This window comes from Scyliorhinus torazame, chromosome 1 (assembly GCF_047496885.1).
Source record: "Scyliorhinus torazame isolate Kashiwa2021f chromosome 1, sScyTor2.1, whole genome shotgun sequence".
Taxonomy (NCBI): Eukaryota; Metazoa; Chordata; class Chondrichthyes; order Carcharhiniformes; family Scyliorhinidae; genus Scyliorhinus; species Scyliorhinus torazame.
The window spans coordinates 155454222-155465354 of NC_092707.1; the positions used below are offsets into that span (position 1 = coordinate 155454222).

General features: G+C 57.6%; 1 protein-coding gene across 2 annotated transcripts in view; it reads left to right on the top strand.

Moving 5' to 3' along the window:
* Positions 1-2841: 2841 nt before the first annotated feature.
* The window catches only part of pdik1l (PDLIM1 interacting kinase 1 like), a 119554-nt gene continuing 111262 nt past the window's right edge, over positions 2842-11133 (top strand). For both annotated transcript variants that reach the window (XM_072501050.1, XM_072501051.1), the window contains exon 1: positions 2842-2977. The gene's annotated coding sequence lies outside the window, so the exon portion shown is untranslated. The remainder of the gene's footprint in view (positions 2978-11133) is intronic.

The window sequence follows — 11133 nt, forward strand, 5'->3', positions numbered from 1 at the left end:
AAACATGTCTCAACCTTCTATTCTCTGAGGAGACAACCCCAGTTCCTCCAATTCATATACTTAACTGAAGCCTCTCATTTTTGAAATCATTTTGAGACCATAAGGCAAAGGAGAAGTGGGCTATTCAATCCATTGAGTCTGCTCTGCTATTCAATGAGATCAAGACTGATATGACGTGATGTGATAATCCTCAACTCTACTTTCCTGCCTTATCCACATAACCCTTTATTCCCTTACTGACTAAATATCTGTCTAGCTCAGCCTTGAACATACCTAATGACGTAGCCTCTACAGCACTCTGCGGTAAAGTATTTCACAGATTCACTACCCTCAGAAGAAATTTCTCCTAACCTCGGTTTTCACTGAGATTGTGCCGTCTAATCCTAGGCTCTCCCACAAAGGGGGGACAACCTCTCAGTATCTTCTGTCAAGCTAAAAAAGTCTTATGTCTTAATAAGATCACTTCTAAACTCCAATGAGTACAAGCACAACCTACTCAACCTCATCAGAATATCTCTCCATACCTGGGAACGGCCTCTTGAACTTTCTCTGGACTGCCTCCAATGCCCGTATATCTTTCGTTGGATAAGGGGACCAAAATTGTTCACAGTATTCTAGGTGTGGTCTAACTAGTGCCTTGTATGGTTTTAGCAAAAATGTCCTACTTTTATACACAATTCCCATTGAAATGAAGGCTAATATTCCACTTGCCTTCCCGACTACCTGATGAACATGCATGCTAGTTTTTTGTAATTTATGCACAGGGACCCCCAAATCCCTCTGTGCTGCAGATTTCTCCTTTTAAATAATATTCAGCTCCTTTGTTCTTCCTACCAAAGTGCATACCTCACATTTTCCTCCAAGATATTCCATCTTCCAAATATATCCCTCTGCAGACTCTTTTGTGTCGTCCTCACTACTTGCATTCTCACCAATTTTTATGTCATCTGCAAACTTGGCAATAGTACATTCACTTCCCTGATCAAAGTCATAAATATATATTATAAATAAATGTGGCCCCAGCATTGATCCCTTTGGCACTCCACTAGTTACAGGTTGCCACCTTGAAAATGGCCCTTTTATCCTGCATATCTTTTTTGCTGCCTCTCTATCCTTCACATTCTTCATTAAGTGTGGTGTTCAGAGATGAATACCATACTCCAGTTGTGGCCAAACCAGTGTTTTATATAGTTTCACTATAAATGTCCTTGCTTTGTATTTATGGTTCTATTCATAAAGCTCAGGATTCCATATGCCCTTTGGATCAATTTCTCAACCTGTCCGATCACCTTCAATGACTTTTGCACAAATACCCCAGATTTCACTACTCCTTTAGAAATGCCTCCTTTAGTTACTATTAACTTTCCTCATTCATCCTACTAAAATGTATCATGTCCTCTTCCATTGCACTAAATTTCATGTCACGTGCTCGGCACAGTAGCACAGTGGTAAACACTGTTGCTTCACAGTGCCAATGACCTGGGTTTGATTCCAGGCTTGGGTCACAATCTGTGTGAAGTCTGCATGTTCTCTCTGTCTTGGGTTTCTTCCAAGTGCCCCTGTTCCCACACTTGCTCCCACAAGTCCCGAAAGATGTGCTTGTTAGGGGAAATTGGGCATTCTGAATTCTCCCTCTGTGTACCCAAACAGGCACAGAATGTGGCGACGAGGGGATTTCCACAGTAACTTCAATGCAGTGTTAAAGTAAGCCTACTTGTGACGCTAATAAAGATTATTAGTATCCGCTTATGTCCACCTCGCAGTTTGCAATAAGACCGCAAGAAACTACAGAGAGATGTGAACACAGCCCAGTCCATCACACGAACCTGCCTCCCATCCATTGACTCCATCTACACCTCCCGCTGCCTGGGGAAAGCGGGCAGTATAATCAAAGATCCCTCCCACCCGGCTTACTCACTCTTCCAACTTCTTCCACCGCCGGCGGCAGGAGATACAAAAGTCTGAGAACATGCACTACCAGATCCAAAAACAGCTTCTTCCCCGCTGTTACCAGACTCCTAAACGACCCGCTTATGGACTGACCTCATTAACACTACACCTTGTATGCTTCACCCGATGCCAGTGTTATGTAGTTCATTGTGTTGCCCCATTATGTATTTTCTTTGCTTTTATTTTGTTTTCATGTACTTAATGATCTGTTGAACTGTTCTTAGAAAAATACTTTTCACTGTACCTTGGAGCAAGTGACAATAAGCAAAGTCCAAGTGCAAATTTTAAAGTTGTGCCCTGGACATCCAAGACTTGGCCACGTTTACATATCAAGGAAAGCAGCTTACTGCTGACCTTGTGAAGCTCAAACACTTTAACCTCAACACGCAACCACTTCTCCAGTATTAAAAACAACTATTCACCTTTACTCTATTTCCCCAAATAACCTTTCAACGCTATTGTGTTTCCTAAAACAACCATTTACCATGACTTTATTATGTACCCGTCCCGACACTTTCCTGCTGCCTCTCCCCCTATACTCTGGGCCGGATGAAGTCCCCTCCAGTTGGCGCACCCAATTTGAATTTGCGCCCGCGCGTGACCATGGCGACAACTGGGCGGGGCCGTCAGCTGATGGAGGGCGGGGCCGATGCGGCAGCAACCCATGATTGGATAAGGGAGGCGGGCGGTTGAATGGGATTTGAATCTGATTGACGGGGAACTGGGAGAGCGGGAATGGGGCGGAGCGGAAAGGAGAAAGTCACGCCCTCCCTGTTGTTTGTGAGCGGTGGGTGGTTTGGTGGGAAAGGGAGTGATTGACAGGGAGAAGCGAAGGTAGCGATTGGCCCAGGAACCGGGGGTGGGGCATGGCGGGAAAAAGGGGCGGAGCCACATGTGTGAGTGGCAGCTATTTGAAGCCGGCGCTCGCGCATTGGCGGCCGGTGTGAGCGAGCGGGAACGCGGGAGTGGAACAGAGAGGCAATGGCCGAGAGCAGAGGGGGCGAACAGCGAGCACCAACCGACTGAGGTAGAAAACCCCCCCCCGAAAGATCTGTTCACCCACTGATATAAACACACGGATCAATAATAATAGCCGGCGTGCACGGAGCCACGGATGGTCGGAATGAGGTTCTTGTCTCCCCGTCCCCTGCAGGCCGCTCATCCCGAGGTGAATCCCAGACGGCAGCCCGGTGCGGCCTACAAGCGCCATGTCCCGTCCGTTAATGACACACGGTTTGAATACCTCCATTGCCCAGGCTGGAACCTGGTGGATTCGGGCCGGGCCGGTTTATAAGCCTCTCGTCTCATTTCCATCTGTAGGCGCTCCACAGGAGCGACTCTATAGAGGGAGATGCTGGGTGGGGATGAGGGGCCAGGCCACACTTTCCCCATATGTGTTTCAGAGGTATTTAAAAGATCTCCACCCGATTGTTGTTTTGCTGCGTAAGATCCGTGCCTCTCTTTTGCCCCCCCCCCCCCCCCCCCAGCCCAGCCTCTTTCCCATCCCAGCCTCCCCCCCCCCCCCCCCCCCCAGCCTCCCCGCCTCCCTCTCCCCCCCCCCCCCCCCCAGCCTCCCCCTCCAGCCTCCCTCTCTCCCCCCCCCCCCGCCTCCCTCTCTTCCCCCCCCCCGCCTCCCTCTCTTCCCCCCCCCCGCCTCCCTCTCTTCCCCCCCCCCCCGCCTCCCTCTCTTCCCCCCCCCCCCCGCCTCCCTCTCTCCCCCCCCCGCCTCCCTCTCTCCCCCCCCCCCCCCTCCCTCTCTTCCCCCCCCCCGCCTCCCTCTCTTCCCCCCCCCCGCCTCCCTCTCTCCCCCCCCAGCCTCCCTCTCTCCCCCCCCCAGCCTCCCTCTCTTCCCCCCCCCCAGCCTCCCTCTCCCCCCCCCAGCCTCCCTCTCTCCCCCCCCCCCCCCAGCCTCCCTCTCTCCCCCCCCCCCAGCCTCCCTCTCTACCCCCCCCCCAGCCTCCCTCTCTACCCCCCCCCCCAGCCTCCCTCTCTTCCCCCCCCCCCCAGCCTCCCTCTCTTCCCCCCCCCCCCCCAGCCTCCCTCTCTCCCCCCCCCCCAGCCTCCCTCTCTCCCCCCCCCCAGCCTCCCTCTCTCCCCCCCCCAGCCTCCCTCTCTCCCCCCCCCCAGCCTCCCTCTCTTCCCCCCCCCCCAGCCTCCCTCTCTCCCCCCCCCCCCCAGCCTCCCTCTCTCCCCCCCCCCCAGCCTCCCTCTCTTCCCCCCCCCCCAGCCTCCCTCTCTCCCCCCCCCCCCAGCCTCCCTCTCTCCCCCCCCCCCCAGCCTCCCTCTCCCCCCCCCCCCCAGCCTCCCTCTCTCCCCCCCCCCCCCAGCCTCCCTCTCTCCCCCCCCAGCCTCCCTCTCTCCCCCCCCCCCCCAGCCTCCCTCTCCCCCCCCCCCCCCCAGCCTCCCTCTCCCCCCCCCCCCAGCCTCCCTCTCCCCCCCCCCCCCAGCCTCCCTCTCCCCCCCCCCCCCAGCCTCCCTCTCCCCCCCCCCCAGCCTCCCTCTCCCCCCCCCCCCAGCCTCCCTCTCTTCCCCCCCCCCCAGCCTCCCTCTCTTCCCCCCCCCCCAGCCTCCCTCTCTTCCCCCCCCCCAGCCTCCCTCTCTTCCCCCCCCCCCCCCCAGCCTCCCTCTCTTCCCCCCCCCCCCCAGCCTCCCTCTCTTCCCCCCCCCCCCCCCCAGCCTCCCTCTCTTCCCCCCCCCCCCCCCCAGCCTCCCTCTCTTCCCCCCCCCCCCAGCCTCCCTCTCTTCCCCCCCCCCCAGCCTCCCTCTCTTCCCCCCCCAGCCTCCCTCTCTTCCCCCCCCAGCCTCCCTCTCTCCCCCCCCCCCCAGCCTCCCTCTCTCCCCCCCCCCCAGCCTCCCTCTCTTCCCCCCCCCCCCGCCTCCCTCTCTTCCCCCCCCAGCCTCCCTCTCTTCCCCCCCCCAGCCTCCCTCTCTTCCCCCCCCCCCCAGCCTCCCTCTCTTCCCCCCCCCCCAGCCTCCCTCTCTTCCCCCCCCCCCCAGCCTCCCTCTCTTCCCCCCCCCCCCCCCAGCCTCCCTCTCTTCCCCCCCCCCCAGCCTCCCTCTCTTCCCCCCCCCCCCAGCCTCCCTCTCTTCCCCCCCCCCCCAGCCTCCCTCTCTTCCCCCCCCCCCAGCCTCCCTCTCTTCCCCCCCCCCAGCCTCCCTCTCTCCCCCCCCCCCCCATCCCAGCCTCTCTCTCTCCCCCCCCCATCCCAGCCTCTCTCTCTCCCCCCCCCCATCCCAGCCTCTCTCTCTCCCCCCCCCCATCCCAGCCTCTCTCTCTCCCCCCCCCCCCCATCCCAGCCTCTCTCTCTCCCCCCCATCCCAGCCTCTCTCTCTCCCCCCCCATCCCAGCCTCTCTCTCTCCCCCCCCCCATCCCAGCCTCTCTCTCTCCCCCCCCCATCCCAGCCTCTCTCTCTCCCCCCCCCCCATCCCAGCCTCTCTCTCTCCCCCCCCCATCCCAGCCTCTCCCTCTCCCCCCCCCCCCATCCCAGCCTCCCTCTCCCCCCCCCCCCATCCCAGCCTCCCTCTCCCCCCCCCATCCCAGCCTCCCTCTCCCCCCTCCCCCCCCATCCCAGCCTCCCTCTCCCTCCCCCCCCATCCCAGCCTCCCTCTCCCTCCCCCCCCATCCCAGCCTCCCTCTCCCTCCCCCCCCATCCCAGCCTCCCTCTCCCTCCCCCCCCCATCCCAGCCTCCCTCTCCCTCCCCCCCCATCCCAGCCTCCCTCTCCCTCCCCCCCATCCCAGCCTCCCTCCCCCCCATCCCAGCCTCCCTCCCCCCATCCCAGCCTCCCTCCCCCCCCATCCCAGCCTCCCTCCCCCCCCATCCCAGCCTCCCTCCCCCCCTCCCCCCCTCCCCCCCTCCCCCCCCTCCCCCCCTCCCCCCCCTCCCCCCCCTCCCCCCCCCTCCCCCCCCTCCCCCCCCTCCCCCCCCTCCCCCCCCTCCCCCCCCTCCCCCCCCTCCCCCCCCTCCCCCCCCTCCCCCCCCTCCCCCCCTCCCCCCCTCCCCCCCTCCCCCCCCTCTCCCCCCCCTCTCCCCCCCCTCTCCCCCCCCTCTCCCCCCCCTCTCCCCCCCCTCTCCCCCCCTCTCCCCCCCCCCTCCCCCCCCCCCCCTCTCCCCCCCCCCCTCTCCCCCCCCCCTCTCCCCCCCCCCCCTCTCCCCCCCCCCTCTCCCCCCCCCCTCTCCCCCCCCCCTCTCCCCCCCCCCCTCTCCCCCCCCCCCTCTCCCCCCCCCCCTCTCCCCCCCCCCTCTCCCCCCCCCCTCTCCCCCCCCCCTCTCTCCCCCCCCCCTCTCTCCCCCCCCCTTCTCCCCCCCCCCCTCTCCCCCCCCCCTCTCCCCCCCCCCCCAGCCTCCCTCTCCCCCCCCCCATCCCAGCCTCCCCCCCCCCATCCCAGCCTCCCCCCCCCCATCCCAGCCTCCCCCCCCCCATCCCAGCCTCCCCCCCCCCCATCCCAGCCTCCCCCCCCCCCATCCCAGCCTCCCCCCCCCCCATCCCAGCCTCCCCCCCCCCCATCCCAGCCTCCCCCCCCCCCCATCTCTGCCTCCCCCCCCATCTCTGCCTCCCCCCCCCCCCATCCCTGCCTCCCCCCCCCCCCATCCCTGCCTCCCCCCCCCCATCCCTGCCTCCCCCCCCCCCCATCCCTGCCTCCCCCCCCCCCCATCCCTGCCTCCCCCCCCCCATCCCTGCCTCCCCCCCCCCCATCCCTGCCTCCCCCCCCCCCCATCCCTGCCTCCCCCCCCCCCCCATCCCTGCCTCCCCCCCCCCCCCCATCCCTGCCTCCCCCCCCCCCCATCCCTGCCTCCTCCCCCCCATCCCAGCCTCCCCCCCATCCCAGCCTCCCCCCCCATCCCAGCCTCCTCCCCCCCCCCCCATCCCAGCCTCCTCCCCCCCCCCATCCCAGCCTCCCCCCCCCCCCCCCATCCCAGCCTCCCCCCCCCATCCCAGCCTCCCTCTCCCCCCCACCCCCATCCCAGCCTCCCTCTCCCCTTCCCCCCCCAGCCTCGCTCTTCCCCCTCCCCCCCCATCCCAGCCTCCCTCTTTTTCCCCCCCCCCCTATCCCAGCCTACCTTTTTTCCCTCCTCTCCTCCACCCATTCCAGCATCTTGCATTTGTAATAATCATCTTTATTAGTGCCACATGTAGGCTTACATTCGGCGGCATAATGGTTAGCACTGCTGCCTCAACCCCAGGGTCGTGGGTTCAATTCCGGCCTCTGTTGACTCTGTGGAGTATGTTCTCTTCCCTTCTCTCCCCCCCCCCCCCCCCCCCATCGGCCGCGGTCTGCGTTGGTTTCCACCCACAGTCCAAAGACATGCAGGTTAGCTGGATTGGCCATAATAAATTGCCCCTTAATGTCCAAAACATTAGGTTGGATTACTGGGCTATGGTGGAGGCATGGGTTTAAGTAGGGTCCTCTTTCCAAGGGCTGATGCAGACTCGATGGGCCTACTTCCGCACTGTAAATTCTATGATTAACACTGCAGTGAAGTTGCTGTGAAACACCCTCGTTCCCACACTCTGGCTACTCCTCGATTATCATAGAATTTACAGTGCAGAAGGAGGCCATTCGGCCCATCAAGTCTGCACCGGCTCTTGGAAAGAGCACCCTACCCAAAGTCAACACTATCCCCATAACCCAGTAACCCCACCCAACACTAAGGGGAATTTTGGACACTATGGGCAATTTATCATGGCCAGTCCACTTAACCTGCACATCTTTGGACTGTGGGAGGAAACCGGAGCACCCGGAGGAAACCCACGCACACGGAGGATGTGCAGACTCCGCACAGACAGTGACCCAAGCTGGAATTGAACCTGGTACCCTGGAGCTGTGAAGCAATTGTGCTACCCACAATGCTACCGTGCTGCCCCTACTGTTCAGGTACACCAAATTCAGAATGTCCAGTTCACCTAGCAAGCACGTCTTTTGGGACTTGTGCGAGGAAAACGGAGCACCCAGATAAACTCGCACCGACACGGGGAGAACGTGCAGACGACGCACAAAGTGACCCAAGCAGGGAATCTAACCCGGGTCCCTGGTGCTGCGAAGCAACAGTGCTGACCACTGTTACTGTGCCATGCCTTATTGTACAGCTCCTTTCACAACCCATGGAATCTCGAAGCACTTTGCAGCTGACAAAGTACTTTTCTGAATCGTGGTCATCCTTGTCGGTAATGTGGCAGCCAGGCCCTGCTGGCTGCAATGCAACAAACAACCTACATGGTTTTGGTTGAGAGAGAAATCACACTGGGACAGCCTACTTGCTCTTTGAATAGTGCAATGTGATTGTTTATCAGTGGGCAGGTGGACCCTTGGTTTAACACTGTTTAAAATATGGCACCCACAACAGTGGTGCTCTCTCCGTACCCCATTGGTGTCAACTTGGATTATGTGCTCAAGTCTCTGGAGTGGTACTGTGAGCTCTCAACCTTCTGACTCTGTGAGCTCTGCCAACTGAGGCACACCTCTTTTGCTGTTTGTCAACTGGGCTTTTACTACTGTTTAATGGTGGATGTGTAACACCCCCTCCCTTCAATACCTGTCATCCCTGTCTCAAAGAACAAAGAAAAGTACAACACAGGAACAGGCCCTTTGGCCCACCAAGCCTGTGCCGACCATGCTGCCCGTCTAAACTAAAATCTACACTTCCCTGTATTCCAACCCTCTTCATTTATTTGTCAAGCACCCCCTTAAATGTCACTGTCGTCCCTGCTTCAGCCACCTCCGGCAGCGAGTTCCAGGCACCCACTACCCTCTATATTTAAAAAAAACTTGCCTCAGGTTGCCCCTCAACCTCCGTCGTTCCAGTGAGAACAGACCCGAGTTTATTCAACCGCTCCTCATAGCTAATGCCCTCCATACCAGAAATCTCTTCTGCGCCCTCTCTAAAGCCTCCACATCCTTCTGGTAGTGTGGTGACCAGAATTGAACACTATACTCCAAGTGTGGCCTAACTAAGGTTCTATACAGCTGCAACATGACTTGCCAATTCTTATACTCAATGCCCCGGCCAATGAAGGCAAGCATGCCGTATGCCTTCTTGACTACCTTCTCCACCTGTGTTGCCCCTTTCAATGACCTGTGGACCTGTACACCTAGATCTCTGACTTTCAATACTCTTGAGGCTTCTACCATTCACTGTATATTCCCTACCTGCATTAGACCTTCCAAAATGCATTTGTCCGGATTAAGCTCATTACCTCGCATTTGTCCGGATTAAGCTCCATCTGCCATCTCTCCGCCCAAGTCTCCAAACAATCTAAATCCTGCTGTATCCTCTGACAGTCCTCATCGCTATCCGCAATTCCACCAACCTTTGTGTCGTCTGCAAACTTACTAATCAGACCAGTTACATTTTCCTCCATATCATTTATAAATACTGCAAACAGCAAAGGTCCCAGCACTGATCCCTGCGGAACACCACTAGTCACAGCCCTCCAATTAGAAAAGCACCCTTCTATTGCTACTCTCTGCCTTCTATGACCTAGCCAGTTCTGTATCCATCTTGCCAGCTCACCCCTGATCCTGTATGACTTCACCTTTTGTACCAGTCCACCATGAGGGACCTTGTCAAAGGCCTTACTGAAGTCCATATAGACAACATTCACTGCCCTACCTGCATCAATCATCTTTGTGATCTCTTCGGAAAAACTCTTATCAAGTTAGTGAGACAGGACCTCCCCTTCACAAAACCATGCTGCCTCTCGCTAATACATCCATTTGCTTCCAAATGGGAGTAGATCCTGTCTCGAAGAATTCTCTCCAGTAATTTCCCTACCACTGACGCAAGGCTCACCGGCCTGTAGTTCCCTGGATTATCCTTGCTACCCTTCTTAAACAAAGGAACAACATTGGCTATTCTCCAGTCCTCCAGGACATCACCTGAAGACAGTGAGGAAACTAGAGATTTCTGTCAAGGCCTCAGCAATTTCCTCTCTAGCTTCCTTCAGTATTCTGGGGTAGATCCCATCAGGCCCTGGGGACTTATCTACTATAATATTTTTCAAGACACCCAACACCTCGTCTTTTTGGATCTCAATGTGACCCAGGCTATCTACACACCCTTCTCCAGACTCAACGTCCACCAATTCCTTCTCTTTGGTGAATACTGATGCAAAGTATTCATTTAGTACCTTGCCCATTTCCTCTGGCTCCACACATAGATTCCCTTGCCTATCCTTCAGTGGGCCAACCCTTTCCCTGGCTACCCTCTTGCTTTTTATGTACGTGTAGAAAGCCGTGGGATTTTTCTTAACCCTACTTGCCAATTACCTTTTGTGACCCCTTCTCTACTCCTGACTCCTTGCTTAAGTTCCTCCCTACTTGCTTTATATTCCACACAGGCTTCATCTGTTCCCTGCCTTCTAGCCCTGACAAATGCCTCCTTTTCTTTTTGACGAGGCCTACAATAGCTCTCGTTATCCAATGTTCCCGAAATTTGCAGTATTTATCCTTCTTCCGCACAGGAACATGCCGGCCCTGAACTCCTTTCAACTGACATTTGAAAGCCTCCCACATGTCAGATGTTGATTTACCCGCAAACATCCACCCCCAATCTAGGTTCTTCAGTTCCTGCCTAATATTGTTCTAATTAGCCTTCCCCCAATTTAGCACATTCACCCTAGGACCACTCTTATCCTTGTCTACCAGCACTTTAAAACTTACTGAATTGTGGTCACTGTTCCCGAAATGCTCCCCAACTGAAACTTCTACCACCTGGCCGGGCTCATTCCCCAATACCAGGTCCAGTACAGCCCCTTCCCTAGTTGGACTATCTGCATATTGTTTTAGGAAGCCCTCCTGGATGCTCCTTACAAACTGCCCCATCTAAGCCCCTAGCACTAAATGAGTCCCAGTCAATATTGGGGAAGTTGAAGTCTCCCATTGCAACAACCATGTTGTTTTTACTCGTTTCCAAATCTGTCTACCTATCTGCTCCTCTATCTCCCGCTGGCTGTTGGGAGGCCTGTAGTTAAACCCCAACCATGTGACTGCATCCTTCTTATTCCTGATCCCTATCCATCTCGATGTATTTACCATTCATTAATTGGTTCGGAAAGTTGCTAGCAAGGCCAGCCCAAGGTAATGGCCTGGTAAAGGCCAATCCAAGCTAGTGGTGCCCTGCCTTCTTGAACTGTGGTAGGCAGTGTAGGTTGAAAATGAGTTCCAGGTTCTTAACCCAGAATT